Genomic DNA, 22602 nt, shown 5'->3' on the forward strand with positions numbered 1-22602 from the left:
TTCAGTGATGTGCGGTGAGGTTCATGGCTGGTGAGGCACTGACGTCATCACAGTCAGATTTGCAAACATGAACTCCACAGAGTAGCTTATTCACCATTTGATTGGCAACAGTTAATGTGTTTTGTTTAAAATGTCATGTCAGCTTTATTTATATATACAAACTGTTGCATCGAAGAAAAAAAAATTAAAAAAACGTTATTATCGTGTTGCCTTTACTTAAGTAGCTGGAACAGTGAGCACGAGCAGGAGCAACGTTTTCGCCTCAGGAATAGTTTCTATGAGATCCATCTGGGCCAAAAAGCTGAGAAGCTGTCCAGATTTACATCCATCCCTCACCGATTGTAAGCTATACAGTCCGGTGTTGGTCTTCCTTTAATTATTATCTCCTGCTTCGATTGAAAGTCCAGTTTAGAAAATTCTTTCAATTTAGATATGTAATCCTCCATTCTGAAAATAAGGCCAAGCAACACGGAAAAATGACTGGATGGTTGCACTTCACTTGCTAACTTCAACTGTTGACTGTAGCTTGTCACTAATTCTATTCTCCAGCCGAGGAGTCGCGAGAAGAATCTCTGGAATCACCAGCGCGCTCTGTCATGAGGCAGGAGAACTGTGTGCCTCACCTATGCACACAGTTTTGATAAAAATAAAACAAAATAAGCACTGTTTTACAGTGTTTATAATGTACAGTGACTACATTATATACACTAGTGAAAGTGTAGAAATTTAGTTTATATACTAAAAGTTTTTGAACACTTTAATAGCGATATGCTGAGGGACAGCAATGCGGTCTCACTGCAGAGCAAGCCAGCACAGTTAGCATAGTCATTGCGCAATCCATGGTGAGGCTCAGCCAGCTGCTGCCTCACCGCTCGTCTCTGCTTAGTATAAGTTAAATGGAAAAGAACTTTAAAAGTACAAATCACTAAATAAATATAACTGTTTAATTTATTTTTTCATTTGATTTCAATGATGACAGGTGAGGCACGGCCTCCCCTGCCTCCCCTGACTGCACGTCACTGATTAATTGTATTGTATTGTATTGTATTGTATTGTATTGTATTGTATTGTATTGTATTGTATTGTATTGCATTGTATTACTCTGTGACCAGTCCCGGGTGTGTCCTGCTTAAAACCAAAATGGGATAGCCTCAAGCCCATTTGTGTCCCACATTGGCTCATGGATAAATGGATAGCATTTTTCCTTGGTGGGCAAACTTCCGTGTTGCTGTGGGGTTTTTTTTCAGGTTGGGACTTGAATGTTTTGTTTCTCTGCATGAATTACATACAACAAATAAAATTTAATTTTTAGATATGAGCACCTTACTCTCTCACCCGCCATCCGTGACGCGGGTACCTCCCCCCGTCAATGCGCCTCTGTCATTATTCATGTAATAATCCTATGTCCTCCTCTTTTAAAGTATATATCCATCCTTGCCTTTCTCCAGTGAAGTCCCCCATTTGTAAAGTTACACGGTGAAAAAAGTGCCTGTGCATGATGCCGTGTGAGAGAAGCTAACAGGAGACAGAAAATTCACCAGAGCCCAGCCTCAAGGGGGTCATATAAAAGGCATCGGGTGGGGGGGACATTAAGACCCTATCGACAGTCCTTTCTTTGGTCCATATATTCGTGTCGCACTGGCAATCCCATCTTGAATGGCACCTTTTGCCACAACTATATGTATGATCATCAACATTTATATTACCATATTTTCCGCACCATAACGCGCACCGCATTATTAGACGCACCTTCAATGAATGACATATTTTCCAACTTTTTCCATATATACGGCACACCGGATTATAAGGCGCTACAACAGAGGCTGGAGTTACGTTATGCATTCGGTGCTAGATGCTGCTTTGACAGTGCAGCGCGAAACGGAATGTCAACAAAACAGTCAGAGAGGTCCGTAAAATGTATTAATATATTACAAATCAGCTTTCTGACAACTGCATTCACTCCCAAAATGAATAAACGATGATTTAATTATTTTCTCTGAGGTAAAGTATTTGTATTTTCCTGACACAGTTTATCTTTTAACAACAGCAAGCTACATTCTGATGCTGTTATGGTAAATTAAACGTAAATGCAATCACAATATACTAACACTCTTCATAGTGCAAAGCAATATCAATAACAATGATAACTCTAAAGCAATAGCATAAAAACTGTTGTTAACGCATTAATGTCCATATTCACAATATGACCAACCCTGGTTGAACTGTAAACACACAAAGCAAACGCGTGAAGCTCACTTTATCAGTTCATTCCTCATGTTCGAATCACTTTTTTGCCAACCTCTTTCTCTGTATACACTCCTGCACCTCCCCATTTCTCCACCAAGTCTCCCAATCCACTTTTCTTCCAGTTAATACACCAAGTACTTTCCAACCTGTCTCTCTGAATATATTTGCTGTAGTTTGCCAGACATCTAGAAGGACCTCCTGTCCACCTAGTGCTTGTCTCAACTCCTTTCTCAAAGTCATGCAGCACTCTTCCTTTTTCCTTTAAAAACAACAAACAAACAAACAAACAAACAAACAAACAAACAAACAAACAAACAAACAAACAAACAAACAAACAAACAAACAAACAAACAAACACAAATAAATTAATTAATGCAACAAATTGTGGGGGACAAATTCTGTTTTTACACATTAACATTTTCTTCCTCAACGTCCATTTGTCACAACTTTTTTTTTACGTGGTTACAATACTTCCCAGGTCAAATATCCTGTTTGTTACAAGAACAAAAACATCCTGCTGAGTTATGTGGCACATCCAGCGGCCGGCATGACATCTATTGTATGAGCTTCTCTACATTGTAAATGTGACCAGCCCGACACGAACAAGGACATATTTTAGACTTAGTCCTTATTTAAGTATCACATGGCAGTCTCGCATGCTGCTGTAGATCTGCCGCTCCTGGCTGCAAACGGGGAATCACTCTAAGTCAGTTCTCCGATGTGTTCAATAAACTTTGAGTCCCCTTATCTAACACAGAGTAAATCGCTTCATGGTTTAACTCATGCCGTGCCATCCTGGATTCAGTGGCTCCTTCTAAAACTGTGCTCCCTAAACTCGAGCCGCGTTTTAACAAAAACATTCTAAAAACTGCTAATTCGGAGTGTCGTAAAGCCAAACGTAAGTGGAAGACAAATTTCAGGTATTTTATCAAATCTCGAAAGACCGCCGGTCTAACTACCAAATCTCAGTAAAAGAGGCCAATAGAAGATATTTGTTGGACCTTATTCAGGCTAACCATCACAACCCACTTATGCTATTTAAAACGATTGATTCTGAACGTAACGCCCCTCGGCCTGCTTGCTCGGAATCTTCACCTGAAATCATTCATTTTCTTTACTTTTATTTTATTATTATTGTATTTTTAATCGATACGGTTTTTACTGCTACGACTCTTGTTTCAAATACCGCATTTGAGTCCTCTGTCAATGTTCCGTGTTCAGCTGTGCCAAATTAATTTCAAGATGTGTCATTGATTCTTTTAAAAGGTGTGGCTCACCAGTCTAAGCCATCGGTCTCTCCCCGTGACTCTCTTCCTCCACATTTCTTCAAGGAGGTTTTAAGTGCTTTAGGTCCTATTTAGCTTACAGAGCCTTTTGTGTTCTCCTTGGCTGCTCTGTCATGTGTTGTTCCACAAAGCTCGCAGTGGAGAAATTTACATTTCACAGCAGCAAAGTTATGAAAGAAATGAAAGTAGAAAAGCAAAACATAGGAGCTGCTGGAAAGGCAGCCACTCTCGCGGCGCCGTCTTGAAGTCAAAAGAACAAAAACAACTAAATAACAAATAACATGACAACACAAAGACACAGAGAGACATTCATTCTTAAGCACTTTCTGTACCCTCTTTGTTACATAAAGCAGTTCCAGATGAAAGAGGAGAGGATCAAAGCGTCTCTTCACCAGTGGATCAGGGACATCATGGTGCAACGTGCACGTCGACTAGAAGCTAAATGTTTAAAGCAAACACGCAGCTGTAGCCTCCATTGACGAAAAGAGATCGTCTCACATCTCCTGTCCCCCATAAATCAGCTTCAATTCCATCCCGCGACAGTCGCATATACGCATCGGCGCTCTGCGCTGACACTCCTTCCTTCTTATCGCGGGCTCTTCAAGCCATGTATCCATCCAGCCGCAGACTGTCCAACAGCACCGACCTTCCACTGAACAAAGCGGGCCTGTGAAGATGCTGCCCATTACAGGCGCAATAAAACACAATGGCTCCAGAGCTGTCCAGCGATGACAGTCGAATGGCACCGACATTCCTTCCATTTAAAAACAGTACTGGCATATTCATGCTGCCGAAAAGGCGCAACCGCTCAGCACAGTCTCCTACTTGATGAATGTCGTGGTCAAAAATGCTGAAAAACAATCCGTATCAGTTCCACACGACGCACAACAACACAAAGTGACAAAAGAAAACACAAAAACAAGACAAAAAAAAAAAAAAAAAAAGCAAGGCTCATCAGAGCACTTGCTGACGGCTGCCTACTCGGGCGCCATCTTGGACTCCTTTATGTTAAACAAGACAGTGATTTTAAACATGAACGGCCAATTGGTGCCATTGTTAAATCTAATTTATTTCATATTAGGCAGCTGGCTAAAATAAAACCCCTTGTTTCTAATGAGCTCTTGAAGCAGTAATTCATGACTTCGTCACATCTCGGCACTGTCCGGCACTGTACTATGGTGTCAGCCAATCCTTTATAAAGCCTTCCCAGCTGGTCCAGAATGCTGCTGCTCGCCTCTTGACAGGTACTCGTAACAGGGAGCACATAACTCCTACTCTGACATCCTTTCATTGGCTCCCTATACATTTTAGAGTTTGAGATCATCTTATTTGTTTTCAAATCTTTAACAGACCTCGCGCCACCTTACCTCTCCTTGCTCGTCCGGCCTTACACACCTTCCCGGTGCCTCGGGTGTGCAGACCAGATCATTTTAGAAGTATGAAGAACTAAACTGAGGCTCAGAGGGGATCAAGCCTTTTCCGTTGCTGGTGCCTCTCTCTGGAATGATCTGCCACTGAACATTTGGCAAGCCCTCTCGCTGCTCATCTCTACAAACCGCCTCAAAGTCACTTGTACTCTTTAGCATTTGACTCAGCATGACTTAGACTGATGCTCCCTGATGCTTTCTATTATCTTTGTGTCTGATTCATGGCTTGCATATGGTATGTGACTTGCTTGTTTTGTGATGAAAGAGTACAGGTTTTGGCTCTTTCTGGATGACAAAGCAGTCAAAAAACACAAAGAAAAACAAATAGCTTCATTGAGGTGCAATGTTGGCATAATGTCACTATTAGCACCGAGTTTGTGCATGCCAATTGATCCTTGCGTTGTCATGGCAACATGAACCACTAAACCTCTGTGCAGCTGTTGTTATGGAAGTACTTAAACAGCTGGGGGCTATAGCTGCATAGACAATGTGGGAAAACTGTCTTCCGGTGAGGGCACACAATGCAAAAAGGAAGAAGAAAGTCGAATGCCTTTTGTGCCAGTTATTCATAAAGTAAAGTCAAGCATTACGTCTGTGTAAGCTCTCAGTCTTACAAGTGTGGTCCATCGATGAGAAGGTTTCTTCAGCCGTCATCTGTACAAATTGGAAGGTTTCGGACGTTTCGCCTCCTATCCAAGAGGCTTCGTCGGCGAACTAAAGTCTGACTGGTCGTATCGGCCCTATTTATATAACCCTAATGTCCAGGCATGGCGGCGCCGGACACAGCTATGATAGGTCCCTACTCTCAGGTTGGGGGAGCAGAGGACCACTCCCTGTGGCCCCACTGATTGTTCCTACATTCCTGACTAACGACTGGCGCATTTGCCCCACTCCCACCGGTATCACCTCATCAGCATTACGAATGTTGCCTAACCTGTTTTGCCTAAGCAGGCTATTGTATGAACGATCCAAATTGAACCTTACCCCACCAGACCGGTTTAATTAGGGATTTTGTTGTGTTATAAGAATCGCTTCTTTTACCCCCCTTTCAAACCATCTATGTTCTTTCGCTAAGATTTTAACCTCATTGCCGTCAAATGAGTGGTTGCTAGCTTTTAGGTGCAAATGTACTGCATTACACTTGTATTATCCCTGCGATGTTGATGAAGTCTTTTTTTGAGAATTTGTTGAGTCTCCCCAATGTACTGCTCTTTACAATTTTCATTCTTACAATGTATGGAATAAACTACATTACTTTGTTTTTCATTTGGTAGCCTATCTTTTGGATGCACTAATTTTTGCCTTAACGTGTTTATCGGTTTGAAATAAGTAGGAATTTTGTGTTGCCAAATTTGTGTTCCCAAACTTTTCAGAAACTCTTGCAATGTAAGGTACTGCTACTCCTCTCCTTTTTGCGTCTTCAGAATACTTGGTTTCATTCCCTATTCTTTCTTTCTGACATTTGTTGAATAACCACTGAGGGTACCCACAGTTAGTGAGTGCTCTCCTGATATGTTTTGACTCCTTTTCTCTACCTTCAATGCTAGTTGGTATTAGTTTAGCCCTATGCTGGAGGGTTCTGATAACTCCTAGTTTGTGTTGTAAAGGGTGGTTAGAGTCAAAAAGTAAGTATTGGTCAGTGTGCGTAGCCTTCCTAAAGACTTCTGTTTTTAGCGCTCTGTCCTCTTTCACAATTACTTTACAATCCAAGTAATTATTACTTTTAATTTATTTTTTTATTTTTTTGTTAAATTACAATCAAAATCTTAGCGAAGGAACATAGTGGGGCCACAGGGAGTGGTCCTCTGCTCCCTCCAACCTGAGAGTAGGGACCTATCATAGCTATGTCCAGCGCCGCCATGTCTGGACATTAGGGATATATAAATAGGACCGATACGACCAGTCAGACTTTAGTTCGCTGACGAAGCCTCTTGGATAGGAGGCGAAACGTCTGAAACCTTCAAATTTGTACAGATGACGGCTGAAGAAACCTTCTCATCGATTAAAGTCAAGCATGCATCTTAAACAACTCATCTGAAGGATGGGGTTCATTTGGCATACATCAAAAGGTAAAAGTAACGTGAAAGTGTCTGTAGTCACTAAACTATAAGTCACAAATTAGAAACAAGTCTTCAAAAAAACTTGTAATGTCTTTTCACTTTAAAATTGAGAAACGTGTAGAGACTTGGATGTTGTGCTCAGTGATGAAAACCATTTTAATTCTGAGTATCTCTGGCTACACTCTCACCAACCACTACTTTGCAGTCACTGATTTTCAGTACAAGGAGCTGCAGCGCACGGTTAAAGTAAAGGTGGCAAAGGCCAAACAAGAGGCCTATGATGTCTTGTATGCTCGGCTGGAAAGCAAGGAAGGTGAAATTGATCTTTACAGGCTGGCGAGACAGAGAGACAAAGATGGTAAGGACCTGCAGCAGGTTCGCGTAATTAAGGACAGAGATGGCAATGTATTAACAGGTGCCAGTAGTGTGATGGCAAGATGGAAAGAGTACTTTGAAGAATTGATGAATGAGGAAAATGAGAAGGAACAAAGAGTAGAAGACGTGACTGTTGTGGACCAAGACGTAGCAAGCATTAGCAAGGATGAGGTGAGGAGGGCGCTGAAGAGGATGAAGGGGGGAAAGGCACTCGGGCCTGATGATTTACCAATCGAGGTATGGAAGTGTCTTGGAGAGGTGGCGGTGGTGTTGCTGACTGGGTTATTCAACAAGATCTTAGATGGTGAACAGATGCCTGAAGAATGGAGACGAAGTGTACTCGTGCCCATTTTTAAGAACAAAGGAGATGTGCAGAGTTGTATTGACGACAGAGGAATAAAGTTGATCAGCCATACAATGAAACTGAGGGAAAGAGTACTTGAAGCTAGACTAAGAGCAGAAGTGAACATTTGTGAGCAGCAGTATGGCTTCATGCCAAAAAATAGTACGACACATGCAGTGTTTCCTTTAAGAATGCTGATAGAGAAGTACAGAGAAGGTCAGAAGGAATTGCATTGTGTGCTGACAGACGATGTTAGACAAGAATCTCCTTGGACCATGATGTTTGCAGATGACAATGTGATCTGTAGCGAGAACAGGGAACAGGTGGCGGAGAAACTAGAGCTGTGGAGATATCCCCTGGAAAGGAGAGGAATGAAGATCAGTCACAGCAAGACTGAATATATGTGTGTGAATGAGAGGGATCGAAGTGCAAGAGTGATGCTACAGGGGGGAAGAGATAAAGAAGGTGGAGGATTTTAAGTACTTGGGGTCAACTGTCCAGAGCAATGTGTGGAAAAGAGGTGAAGAAGCGTGTCCAGGCAGGCTGGAGCGGCTGGAGAAAAATGTCAGGTGTGATGTGTGATAGAAGGGTTTCAGCTAGGATGAAAGGAAAAGTGTATGTGGTGAGACCAGCCACGATGTTTGGACTGGAGACAGTGCCACTGAAGAAAAGACAGGAAACAGAGCTGTGGGTAGCAGAGCTGAAGATGTTGAGGTTTTCTTTGGGAGTGAGCAGGTTGGATAGGATCAGGAAGGAGTACATTAGAGGGACAACTGATATTAGAGGCTTTGGAGAGAAAGTCAGAGAGGCCAGACTGAGATGGTTTGGACATGTCCAGAGGAGAGAGAGTGGCTATATCGGGAGAAGGATGCTGAGCCTTGAACTGCCAGGCAGGAGACCGAGAGGAAGACCGAAGAGGAGGTTTATGGATGTGGTCAAAGAGGACATGACGGTAGCTGGTGTGAGAGAAGAGGATGCACAAAACCGGGATAGATGGAGGACATTGATTTGCTGTGGCGACCCCTGAGGGGAAAAGCCGAAAGGAAAAGAAGAAGAAGAAGCTCGCTACTGATACAGTGTGCTAGTTCTGGCCAGTATGCTCTTGACACTAGTGGCTTGTGATCAGAGCTTTTTTTTTTTTTTAATTCTGACATTGACCAGCACCTTCAAGACGGCTATTTTGCGTTGCCAACTGGAAATCTGATTGGTTAGATAGAGCAACAGTTTTATCGACACATTTGATGCGGCAGGGGCTACAGAACTGCTATTAAAGGCATACAGGTAGATTTCTGACCCTGGAAACAAATGATGGCTGAAATGTGATTGGTTAAATGCTTAAATATGAAAACACACATCTGGAAGCAGCGCAACAGGGGAAACGTACTGAAAGGAAACTGAAAGACAATTTGGAACTATTGAATTAATGGACAGAATATCATTAACATCAGTTCGTGATTCATATATTTTAAGCAGAGATGGTTTTGCAGATGGTCCGCTACTGATTATAACACATTGAATAGGAATCAAATCAACATAAATCCAATATTTGGTGCATTTATTTTTATGGCAAGTAAAATATAATCAATTATAAGTTGAACTTGCTTAGGGTGGGACTTTTTGTGGTGTGACACATTTTTTTTCCTGCTGTTCGTTTGTGCTCTCCTTCAATACTGTACCAATCCCCTTTCCCATCTTCGGTTTTGGATCATTCCAACATCATTCAACAAATTACTTTTTCTTTCGAACGTGACACTCGAGGTTGTCCAACTTCCATTCAGTCTGTATTTCTTCATCAGAAAATTTGCTTACAACATTAGTTTTGCTGCATGTTTTGCAGAGCAGACCTTTTTCATTCAAAAAAGAAAATATCTTGCCCAGTTTCACTGCTTGTTCTTGTATTCGAACTGGTTTCGACAACCATTCCAACTTGCACTGATCATTCTTATTTTGGTTTGGGGAGTCGACGTATCACTGCCTGGCCGCTTTGGCATTAAGAAACATTAGCATTATGAGTGCCACTCATTACCGCCGCGTTGTTGTTGTAATGTTGTTATTAATTTGTGATGCGTTCACTGTGTTTGATAGTTTGTTGTGCACTGAGATTGTGCGACCGTAACGCCGTTCCACAACTTTGAGAGACCATTAGTGCCGTTCCATCTTTGGTAAACATAAATCTAAATGAAATATTTTGTTGTGTGGCCTTGCACCGCAAGACAAGCCGAAGACAAATAGCTAGCTGCTGCTGCTCCCTTCCGGAATGGAAGAGTATGAGACAAATACAATGTCAGGCTCTCATTGAAAACATTTCTAAATATTTTACTTCTATGGCTCTCTTAGTCAAAAAGGTTCCCGACTCCTGGAATAGAGGCTGCAATAATAGCTGCAGTTGCATTGTGCATTCACTAGATAAAATTACGTGGGAGGGAATGAATACAAATAATAATAATAATAATAATAATAATAATAATAATAATAATAATAATAATAATAATAATAATAATAATAATAATAATAATAATAATAATAATAGGGGCGGGGAGTCGAGTGGTTAGCACACCGGCTTCACAGTGCAGAGGTCGCCGGTTCGCGTCCCGGTCCGGCCTCCCCATGTGGAGTTTGCATGTTCCCCCCGGACCCGCATGGGTTTTCTCCGGGTCCTCCGGTGTCCTCCCACACTCCAAAAACGTGGTTGAAAAACACTGACATAGTTGATATCTTCCACTTGGATACACATCCTTTCTTTGGACTAAACAGATTTAGTGTTTATTTATTTATTTATTTTTAGTGTCTTTGTATACAGTATATACAAATTACTCAATCGTGAGACAAATAATGTTTTGGTCAACTTATCTTAATTTAAATAATGGAGAAACTTTGATGTCACAAGTCTTTGATATCACCGTAATAACTGATGTCTCATAACTCTCAATCATGAACCCTCATTTGAATCAAGTTTATGTGTTTTTGATTTCAAGTCAAAGTCAAAGTAAGCTTTATTGTTAAATATGCTAATATGCATGACATACAGCACAGATGAAATTACTGTCCTCTCGGACCCAGCGTGCAAGGCACTTATAATGTGGCTAAAAAAGACAGACAATTGACAACAGACATTACATGTAATTTGTTAATGTAAAGTGAGGTAGTGTCGTATGTAAAGTGACGTAGTGACGTATATAAAGTGAGGGAGTGTTGTATGTAAAGTCTCGCTCTCTTGGCTTCGCTCTCTTGGCAGTCCATGGAAGTCCTTCCATTCTGATGTGGGGTATTGGACAGTGGTAATTGTCGCTGCCGACGATGCCACTGTAGGTGACTATGAAGCCCGATTACGTGAGGCCCGGACCGGGCTGCCAGAGCGGTACTGGAGCAGCACAAAGGTGTCTTTGCTGGTGCCGCACGATCCTCCTCTGGGTGCGATTGTCTTCAAGTTGTGTCACCCCTTCGTGGCATTAGGAACGCCAAAGTGGCCTGTTAGCTGCAGCAGACTCCAGATCGCTGGGCTTGATGTTTCATTTCTTTATAGTCTGTGTAAGCTGGTCATTGTATCGCAGTTTAGGACCACCAGGCTTCCTATTCGCTGACAAGAGTTGTCCATAAAGCACCTGTCAAGGCAAGCGACAGCTAGGCATCCGCATGACACGTCCAACCCACCGGAGTTGCCTCTTTCCCAGTATAGCCTTGATACTGGCGGAGGCAGTGCGTTGAAGGATGTCGGTGTGTGGGACACGATCCTGCCAGGTGATGCCAAGGATCCGTTGAGGCACTAATGTGGGATGCATCAAAGCGTCTCACATGGCGTCGATAGATGGTCCAGGCTTCTGCGCTATATAGCAGCGTGGACACAGACTGCTTGGTAGACTGCGACTTTTGTTGGAGTTCTTAAGTGGTTGTTTACGAACACACGAGTACACAATCTGCCAAAAGCCTTGGAGGCTTGATTGATGCGGGCCTGGACGTCATCATCAATTAGACGGGAGGGTGTTAGAATGCTGCCAAGGTAGCTGAATTGTTGGACAACCTTGAGGGGTGTGCCACTGAGGGTGAACACTGGGGGTGGAGAACTCTCTTTTGCCATAACCTCCGTTTTGGTTACATTGATCACGAGACCGAGTGATCGGCAGATGGAGGACATGGTATCAAGGGCATGTTGCATGGAAGCTGGGCTGTGGGACAGCAGAGCACAATCATCTGCATACTGTAACTCGTGGATTCTTCTGATCATGGTCTTGGTCTTGGCCTGTAGGCGTCTGATGTTAAACAGGCTACCATCCAGGCGGAATTGGATTCGTACGCCGCCACCTTCCTGGATGGGCTTATGGAAGAGGAGTGTAGCTGCCATCAGGAACAGGTTGAATATAGCAGGGGCTAGTACACAGCCCTGCTTCACCCCGACTTCCACAGGGAAAGGGGAAGATTGCTGGCCACCAACAAGTACAGTTGCTTGCATGTTGCTGTGGAACTGTTTAAGGATGCCAAGAAATTTGGAGGGGACGCCAAATTTCTGCAGTATGGTCCAGAGAATGTCAAAGTTAACTGTGTCAAATGCCTTGGTAAGGTCGATGAAAGTGATATAGAGGTCCTTGTTTTGTTCCCTGCATTTCTCCTGAACTTGGCGCGCAGCGAAGATCATGTCCATAGTGCTTCAATCCTTTCTGAAAGTGCATTGTGTCTCTGGGAGGATGTCTTCGGTAATGTGCGATGTAAGACGGAACAGCATTACTTTTGCAGGACTCTTGCCAGCAACAGAAAGCAGGGAGATGCCACGGCTGTTGCACCAGACTGACTTATCCCCCTTCCTTTTATAAATGGTGACAATGTTGCTGTCTTTTCATTCCTGAGGAAGTGTCCCGTTTTGCCAGATGTTGCAGATGAGGTGGTAAAGTTGCCGTGTCAGGAGGTAACCGCCGCTCTTGAAATCCTCAGCTGGAACTCCATCAGGGCCAGGCTTTTGTTGTTTTTAAGGCTCCGGGAGGGAGAGAACTGATGGAAGCTCTGGGAGGGAGTCAAGGTCAGATGGGTCTGAAGGGTTTACTTGGTTGAGCAGGGAGTCAAAGTGCTCTGTCCAGCGCTCAGGTATTCGCTGTTTGTCCTTCAGTAGTAAAGAACCGTCTGCAGATCTAACTGGAACAATATGTTGTCTTTGTGGGCCATGCAGGGATTTTACAGCATCATAGAAGGCATGTGTGTTGTTGTCTGCATACCTCTGGATTTCTTGGGCCTTGCTGAGCCAATACTTGTTTTCCATAATCCTCAGCTGTTTCTGTGTTTCACCACGGATGGCCTTGTAGTGAGAGAGGAGAAGTGGAGAGTGAGGATTGGAGAGAAGTGTGATATGAGCTTTGCGCTTGGCTTCCAGAAGCTCCTGTATGGCAGGTGAGCTGTTATCGAACCAGTCTTGGTGACGTTTCTGAGTAAAGCCGGTGGTCACAGAGGCAGCTTGATGAATTGTTCTCCTCAATTTTTTCCACCTGCTTTCAACATCAAGGTCATCGTTACTGGTGTCCTTGTCCAGGCTGGCAAGTCCCTCTGCCAGCTTGTTGCGGTAGCTGTCTGCACAGTCTGGGGACTCCAGGGCCCTGGAGTTAAGACGCCTTTGGGGTTGCTGTTTCCTATGAGGAGGTCGAATTCTCAGCTTGTCCCGTCCCATGCCTTCCGATTACTTGTTTCCAGAGCCTGGCATCAGTACCTACTCGGGCATTGAAGTCACCCATCAGAACAAGTTTATCAGAGGCAGGGATTTTAGATATGGTTGCATCCAGGGACTCGTAGAAGGCATCTTTAGTGTTATCGTCAGCATCCAAGGTGGGAGCATAGGTACTGATTAAAGTTGCGAAGCAACCTTTTACCAGGGGAATACGCCAGGTCATAAGCCGTTCACTGATGCCTTGGGGGGACTCAGGGATGTTACTGAGTAAGCTGCTTTTCACAGCAAAGCCAACTCTATGGAGTATTCGCTCATTCTCTGGGAGACCCTTCCAGAAGAAGGTGTAGCCCACACCAACATCTGTGAGTGAATCCTCGCCTGAGGACCGAGTCTCACTGAGTGCGGCAATATCGATGTTGTACCTCCTCATGTGCGATGAGGGCAGTTTGTCTTCGAGGTCTCTCCATCCCGTCACGAGCATCGATGAGGGTGCGAACATTCCAGGAAGCCAGGTTCATTGTCATGGGTTTGATAATATTTCGTTTTCGACCGCAGAGGGGGGATGCCTTGGTGGCTGTGGTGGGCCACCCAGGTGTGGTGGAACAATCAATGTTTAGGTCACCTTTTCTAGACCCTTCCCCCATAAGGGGTGAGCTGCACGGACCCTGAATAGGGCTGCTCAGACGCACAGGATGCTGCCGAAGGACAATGTTGCTCCATCCCATCTTCGCAACAACCATCAATCCCTGTGTAGGAATCAAGCTAGTAGCTTCCAATCACATCCATGACCTGCCCCCATCACTTTATCCTATCGCCAGTGGACTTATATGGTGGAAGCTGAAACCTGCGCTACTAGTGGATTTAGTGTGAGGGACGGGGCACGCAATTCCTTCCCCCACATCCTTTGCCGCACCCACTGTTCGTCCAGTGGCATAAGTGAGGACCCAAGACGACTTTCAGGTGAGTGCGGTTGCAGGGGGCTGCCGGTGGTCTGATCTGTTGGACTCCGCCTGCACCTACCCCTGGGTACGGATTTGGGATCACTCTTTGCCTGGCCTCTACCCTCCGACCTGTTCGGCTTGGGTGACCCTGCCAGGAGTACAAGACTCCAGCCGACATAGCTCTCGGCGTCATGGAGACGCGCAAAGTGCCTCACCACGATAAAGTGGTGATCCCAGTCGAGGCACAATGCAAAGTGATTTAGTGTAGTAATGCAAAACGTTCAGGGAGTTCAGGATGATAGTACAGCATGTAGCGTGTACTCAAAGTTCGGTGAGTGCAGCAATGGGAAGGGGCAGGGGGGCAGGGATGGGAGGGAGTTGAGTCCTGACTGCCTGGTGGCAGAAACTGTGCTTGAGCCTGCTGGTCTTGGCTCAGAGACTCCGCAGCCTCCTACCCAATGGCAGCAGGCAGAAGAGGCTGTGGGAGGGGTGGGATTGCCAATTATCCTGATGGTTCTGCGGGTGAGGCGGGTGTTGTAAATGTCCTGAAGGGTTCGGGGGTGGAGAGAGACACCGATGATCTTCTCAGCTGTCCTCATGATGCGGTGCAAAGTCTTACGGCACGGCACGGTGCTGGCGCCGCACCACACGGTGATACAGCTGGTTAGGATGCTCTCGATGGTACCGTGGTAGAAGGAGGTCGTGATGGAGGTCGGGGCTCCAGCTCTTCTGAGCTTGCGGAGGAAATACAGTGAATAATTATTTTCCTGGCATGTCCTATTTGGCTGATTGATCATGCTGATAAGAGGATATGTGTACTATCCATATATATTTTTATGATGGAAGTGTTTTTTGTGCAAGATAAATTGAATATACTCCCAATGAGGTTATTGATGTTTTGATAGTATATAAACATACAGTAAGACAGAGGAAAAGAAACACATATAAGACAGACATGTAAAATAGAATAATGGGAGTCAGAATCTACGTAGAACTCTAAATCTCCACTAACTAAAACTCAACTACATTCCACTACATATGTTGAACTTGTCCGGTAATTATTTTCTGTCATCACATCGCCTTTACAAATACTATTGCGTTGTCAGCATCCCCAGTCAATCCTTAAAAAGACGATCTCATTTATGATGCCTATTATTAGCATTTTTGCTAACTCAAATCCTAAGAGTTATAATGATAGTCAAGTCTGTGATTATTCTGCTTTCGCAAGCCACACAAGACCGACCTGATCATTAGTTACATTTTGTAAGTAATATTCATAATATTGACTGTATAATAAAATAAAATAATAATAAATAAATAATAAAAATAATATGTGATTACATAATCCTTATTTTAACCAATTATTTGTTTTACATTGTCTGTTGACAGGCTTTTGGTGAAAAGTTGGACCCTAGGTCATTGTGCAAACACGAGTGAAAACTGTCGTGCTACTGTGGCCCAGCTCACTGTAAGTAAACATCCTCTCTGCCATGCTTGCCCTCACAATACATCAAATATACCAGAGAAAATCAAAAAGTGTGACGAATAAAACAAAAAATAACAAGCCCCAACAAACATTGCCTCTTGGAGTCAATAGAGTTAGTACTGTCTGTCTGTCCATCTATCCATCCATCAATTCATCCACCCAACCCACCCAACCAATCCATCCATGCATCCATCCATCGTTTTCTCACTTTATATATCTTTTTATGTCTGTCTCTTTCTGCACTTATCTCTGCCTGTCTTCATCTTGCACATCGATAAAAAGAACAACGAAAAGATTTGCGCCAACATCTGTGATGTAACCAAATGCATTGAATGCTGGAAATTCAACAGAATTATTTTAACTCATTCACTGCTGGACAATGTGCAAAAAAATGTGTCAATTCCACTGGCAGGGTTTTTGTCATTTTCACTGAAATTGCAGGACCCACAGAAGATTGAGTTTTAGGACTCCATAAACATTCAATGCAGTGTAAGAAACTTTAGACACTCTTCTTTCATCAGCAAAAAAAAGTGTGTTCATTTTATTTGTCTCTAGAGTTATCTGCAATGGGGGTTGCTGTACAAAAGGAAAATGATGCCCCCTCTTGGAAGGGAAAAACACTGTCAGAGGTCTGATCCCAGCTTGAATCACACCCCACCAAAAGAAAAAAAACTAAACCCGAACAAATTCGGGAATGGCACTACATGTCATGCTTTTCAATCCCCGAATAACTTCGGGAAAGACAGTGAATGAGTTCATGGAATGAAACACATCTAATATGGCTGCAATATCCATCCATCCATCCATTTTCTGTAGCGCTTCTTCCTCATTAGGGTCGCGGGGGTGCTGGAGCCTATCTCAGCTGTCTTCGGGCACGAGGCGGGGGACACCCTGAATTGGTTGCCAGCCAATCGCAGGGCACACAAAGACAAACAACAGTCACTGTCACACTCACACCTAGGGACAATTTGGAGTCTTCAATCTGCCTGCCATGAATGTTTTTGGAGTGTGGGAGGAAACCGGAGGACCCGGAGAAAACCCACGCGGGTCCGGGGAGAACATGCAAACTCCACACAGGGAGGCCGGACCGGGACGCGAACCGGCGACCTCTGCACTGTGAAGCCGTTTTGCTAACCACTCAACTACCGGGCCGCCCCATGGCTGCAATATATGAAAGAAAAATCAACTGCAGACACAATAAAAGATTGCTTACGAGGCAGCTGCACACATGGCAATGTTTAGCTAAAGGCGAGAGAAGGTTTGGTTACACTGTGTTCCTCCATAAAGGAAAGTCCATTCACTCAGCCATTGTGTACAGCGCCCCCGCTTGTTAGTGTTCCCCATGCTCAACCTTCTTCCAAACAAAACATGCTCTTTAGATTCTCCAAGATTGTTTTGCATGACTGTTTGGTTTTTGCTTAAATCGGGTTTAAGTTATCCATGTTATTGAGATCAACATTTGAAATGAAACACTTTGCCATTCAAGTGCTTGGTGTGTCAATGTTGTGTCAGTTTTTCTTGTCGGTGTCATCTTTTGGACATGCTAAACATTTCCTTGTGAAAAGCCACATTATTTGCACTCATTAAAACTGGTTGTAAACGTCGCAAACCTTTGCAGCTCAGTGGGCTATTGATTTAAATTGAATTCTTCATGTGCAAAAACATTCTTTCACACAAAATTGTGCTAATCAATCACTGGATTTACTCGTTTGCACTGATATTCTGGTGGTGCTTGGCTACATATGAAATATAATTTCTTGAGGAAGTGCACGGGCTCAGTCGCAAGTAAGGGGTTTCCAGGCTGACTGCCGGGGAAGATTTGAATTCTGTCATCATTTGACCATGATGTCACTTGTCAGTCCTATTTACTTCACGTAAGAAATGGTGTGACAATAAGACATGTTTATCCACTCCAGCTCTTGAAACACACTCATGTACCTTTTCCCGGTGAATTACTGTAGCTCCTTCAAAGGACAACCAACGCCTCCGGACAAGTTGTGTCCATAATTTTAAAATCACTTCAAATGACTTCTATTCAGCGTATTCTAAAAAGATTCCAGCACACATTTTACGTTTTAAGACTTGCGCTGAATATTCAGGAAGTCTTGTTTTCGAGTTGATGACGATGCCTGACGTGACTTCACGTCAGGAACGCCCCTGACCGGGAAAGCGACACACAATGCATTTTGGGTACTTTGTTTTGTCTGAAAACTTCGTGTTGATCCGTGTTGATGGCGAAATTAGAAGGAAAACATAAACAACACCATGGTGAATCGTTGTGTGTTGCACCAAGACTACTATTTGATACTAGTTGATACAAATTCCCAGCAGACAAATCAACCCATTTCCAACGGAGCTTGGGCACCATTTTATGCAATTTCTGGGATGCTACATTGCAGTCCAGACGCCTCAAACTGACGCGGAAGAACTTCTTTAATCGATTGCAAACATGTATGCTTTCCTCTTCCGAACTATTTGAATTATATTCATAACTGGATGAGTAACAAGAAAGCATCTTCTCCGAATCTGAAGCCATTGTTTTGATTCTAGAGCAAGGCAAGACGTCTTGGCGTGACATAACGAACAAGGGGACGGGACCTTCTGAAACTTTCTGAGGTCATTTTGAAGTCGTTTTGGGACATTTTAAGTCATTTTATTGGTCTTTTTCATTTGACTAAAAATACCAGCCTGCGTGTTTCAGGTAATTTAGATGCTATAAAACGTTTTTCTGATGTCAGTTAGGGAACGAAAAAATGGTGGCGGTTGTCCTTTAATAAATACCTGCCTCCGTCAGTCTTCTCTGAAACCCTGAATTAATCCAAAATACAGCAGCGACACTTCTCACAAAACAGTAACATTTGAAATCATCCATGAGATCATTTTTATTACTTAAAAAGCACCTCATAACCTCACTTCTCCCATAATCTCTGAGCTCCTTCGTTCTCATTCAACTATGCGAACTCTCTTGCCCTTTAATCCTTCCCTGTGCAGAAAGTGCAACTCTAAAGCTGATTACCCAGTGAGCATCTGATATCAATTCAGCATCATCTCACATCAAAATCCAATTTTAAGCATCAAATTGATGTCAAATTGATGTCATGTGCTGACCATGCATTTGCATTTTTATCCCCAAAGCTGCGGCACTTCCTTCTTTGGTTGATTAAAAAATAAAATCAAATAAATAAGAAATAAAATACATGTATTTATATTATCAAACCTTTATTCAGGCCTCCCTTTCAGTCCCATTTCATTCCGTGAAACATTTTGTTCCTTTTTTTTATTGCTTTATTTTTCTTAAATTTTGATTTATTTTCAAAAAGCACTTTATAAATAGTCATAGTCATTCAATTGATAAAACAATTTTATATGCACATCCTTAAACATCCAATGTTACTTATCGCCCTCTGTATAAATAACTCTCGGGTGGGGGGAGAGCAGAAGCTTCTCACTCAATGGCCTTCCTACTTCAACCTCACAATGTCTCTGCTGTCCAAGATTAAAATAATCTTTTTGTTCATTACTTTGATTCCTGATGATTTTACTACCATTTCCTAACACCGCGATGAGTCATGAACCAGAGAGAAAGATCCATCACAACCTTCCCCAAATCTTTGTTAAAAAATGACGACACTGATGCCCAAAACCTGTAGTAATACATCATCGAGTAGAGTTCCTGAACAAAATGCAAACGGTTTTGCAGATAAATTCCATTTTAAATTATATATGAACAGTGGTCCCGTTTTACTTTAGCGCGGAGACCTTGGCTGTTGCCGGCAGCAGCCGGTTGATGTTCTATTGTGGACAACCCTCTAGGGACTCCCTCCTGGACTATTAAGGGATTCAGCCTCCCATTCCCGTTTTAAGCCCCCGGACGCTCTGTTCTTGCCTTGGCACTTTATTTAGAAGCCAAAACCTCTGTTATACCCTTTCCTCATCTCCTATGCATGCCCCTGCGTCCTTTGTCGTCTAGGTGCCCCACCTCCGGCGCTCCCCCCCAACATCATTAGTGTACTCAGCTGCAGTGGCCACTGTGCTATTGTCTATTTTCAACCATTGTGGGCCGTGAGAGATCACCAGTTGTGCCGTGAGAAATTATCCAATGTCACTTTTTTATTTTATAAAACATTTATTATTCACATGAATAATACTAGACATGAATACTACCTCCCTGTATCGCCATTGTCTACTAGATGCTCGGCCCCGACGCAGTTAAAGACATACCTAAAGTCCTGCTCTCTGACAACACTATTGCCAGACGTATTAGACATATTGGCGACATGTCTACAGACATCGTAAGCCATGTGTCACGGTTTGCGAGGTGGTGGGTGGTGGTGGAGCCCAAAAAAGCAGGCAAGAGGAGGGAGAAGGTTGTATTTGACAAATAAAATCAGCAGGAACAAAATCTAAAGCAGCAAAGTCATCAGAACAGAAAAATCCAATAGTATCAGAGGAAATCATGACATGGATGAAACAAACCTGACAGAGTGAAACAAACAACAATGACCCGACACCGAATGGTCGTGCCGGGACTCCTTTCAGCTGCCACTGATTGAAACGACTAACACCTGTGCAGCTGCAGACGGCGCCAACAGCGCCACCCGTTGGTCGCAACCAGAATGTGACACCATGTTTTTGAATATATATATATATCAGTAGAAAATTTGCTTGCATGTTGACCGATGTTAGTGGACATTCTCACCTCTTGGCTAATGTGCGTTTTATGGATGGAGATGCCATTAGAGAAAACTTATTTTGCAAGGCACTGCCATTAACACCAACTGGACAATAAATTTATAGTGTCACATTGTAATAGCTGGATCAGGGAGGACTTATGTGGGTTTCCTTGGGTGAGCCACTGCTCACCCAAGGAAAAACTTATCCTGTGACTGTAAAGTGACCTTGAAAGTTTTGAAAGGCGCTTATAAATTAAATGTACAGTAAGACCTCAGCGTACGAACACCTTATCTTACAAACATTTTCGTTTTACGAATGTCAAATTTATGAAAATTAAATTGAAATACGCACTACTTTTCGCGATACAAACCCACCACGGCTGACGAAGTGCTCTTCAGATCTGGCGCAGTGATCTTCGAATCTTCGGGGGAAGCACACGACCGAACAGCGCTCCAGCCGGCGCTACTTTCCACGCCCCCTCTCTCTGAATTCACACGTCGATCGACTCCGAGGCGCTTTTTGCAGATAATTTTACGATTATGGGACAGAAAAAAAAAACACCACAGGCTCGTGTTCAGCCGGAGGAAACACGAAAAATAAAATCACTGTCGAGGAGAAGGAGATCATTGAGAAACACGAACGAGGTGTGCGTTTGTGGCGTCACATGTGCACACCGATGCTGTCATGTGAATCTCAGCCTAACACATCTCTCACGCTGTGTGTCACTTCCCCGAGAGTAACTTTCTCCACCATTGCCACCGTCCTTCGCCTAAAAGCTTTACAGTGTAAAGCTTCAGCGACTCGTTGAAATGAAATTAAATTGAAGTGTCGCGAGCGGCGGCGCCGCCCCAGCTGTCAACTCGCATGTGACAATTTCGGCGTCATTAGTCACATGAAAGCATCGACTAAATAATGCCTTTGTGTAAAGCTTTTAGGCAAAGGATGGTGGCAATGGTGGAAATGAAGAATGTTACTCTCAGGGAAGTGACAGCGTGAGACATGTCAGGCTGAGATAAACATTACAGCCGTGGTGTGCACATGTGACGCCACAAACGCACACCTCATTCGTGTTTCTCACATCGACTAAATAACGCCTTAGTGTAAAGTTTACACAAAGGCGTTATTTAGTCGATGCTTTCCCGTGACTAATGACACGTTTTATTACCCATCCGTGGAATCATCGGACTTGCGCCTTTTGTTGTAATAAAATCTCTGCCAGCACCGATGGGACTCGAAGTGAATGCAGATGACATCGAGGAGCTTTTTGCTGACCATAATGAGGTCTTCAACACAGAAGATTTGATTTGTGCAGGCTTTTATTGAACAGTTCCATCCAGAAAAGACTGTGGCTGTGAGAATCATCAACATGATGAATGATAATGTGATGCCTCAGTTTCGTAAGACCTTACAAGTCAGAAAGCAACAGGTGTCAATTAAGAGCCATCAACGACCATCACAAATGTAAATAAAATGACTTTATTATACAGTGCAGTGTATTTCTTTCATTACAATACAATAGCACATTTATTATACAGAGAATAAGGTATGTTGTGTGTAGTTTTAAGGCTTATTTAGTTGAAAAGTATATTTTATGGAAACCTGGGAACGGATTATTCCCATTTTAATGGTTTCCTATTGGAAACATTTTTTTTGTGATACACACTTGGCTTACACACTCTGTCTGGGAACCAATTAAGTTCGTAAACTGACGTCTCACTGTATTATTATTATTATTATTATTATTATTATTATTATTATTATTATTATTATTATTATTATTATTTTGTTTACATTTGTGATGGTAGTTGATGGCTTCATGCAGTGGAGTGGTAAGAGGTGGGAGAGAGAGTCACATTCCCTAAGGACTGTAGGAAGAAGGGTTAGCCTATTTTTCATAGGCTTATGCCCAGGGACGGACTTCTCTTCCTGTGTAATGAAAGTCCGGTTAGGCATCTTTTACCAAAAATGGCCGGTTTCATCAGCATTAAACACTTGATGAGGAACGTAGCCTTCGTCTTCCACCATCTTGAGGAAAGTAAGCTTGTAAGCTTGTAAGCTTTGGCAGCTTTATCGTCAGAACTGGCTGCCTCACCATGACGAATGACACTATGAATCCCTG

General features: G+C 43.2%; 1 protein-coding gene across 3 annotated transcripts in view; it reads left to right on the forward strand.

The window, feature by feature from the left end:
- The window catches only part of pknox2 (pbx/knotted 1 homeobox 2), a 164436-nt gene that overhangs the window by 34943 nt on the left and 106891 nt on the right, over positions 1-22602 (forward strand). For 2 of the 3 annotated variants that reach the window (XM_089017221.1, XM_089017219.1), the window contains exon 2: positions 15713-15791. The exons of the other annotated variant lie outside the window; for it this stretch is intronic. The gene's annotated coding sequence lies outside the window, so the exon portion shown is untranslated. The remainder of the gene's footprint in view (positions 1-15712; positions 15792-22602) is intronic. 3 annotated transcript variants of the gene reach the window in all.

This window comes from Hippocampus bargibanti, linkage group LG16, assembly GCF_051943395.1.
Source record: "Hippocampus bargibanti isolate YZ-2025 linkage group LG16, ASM5194339v1, whole genome shotgun sequence".
NCBI classification, from domain to species: domain Eukaryota; kingdom Metazoa; phylum Chordata; class Actinopteri; order Syngnathiformes; family Syngnathidae; genus Hippocampus; species Hippocampus bargibanti.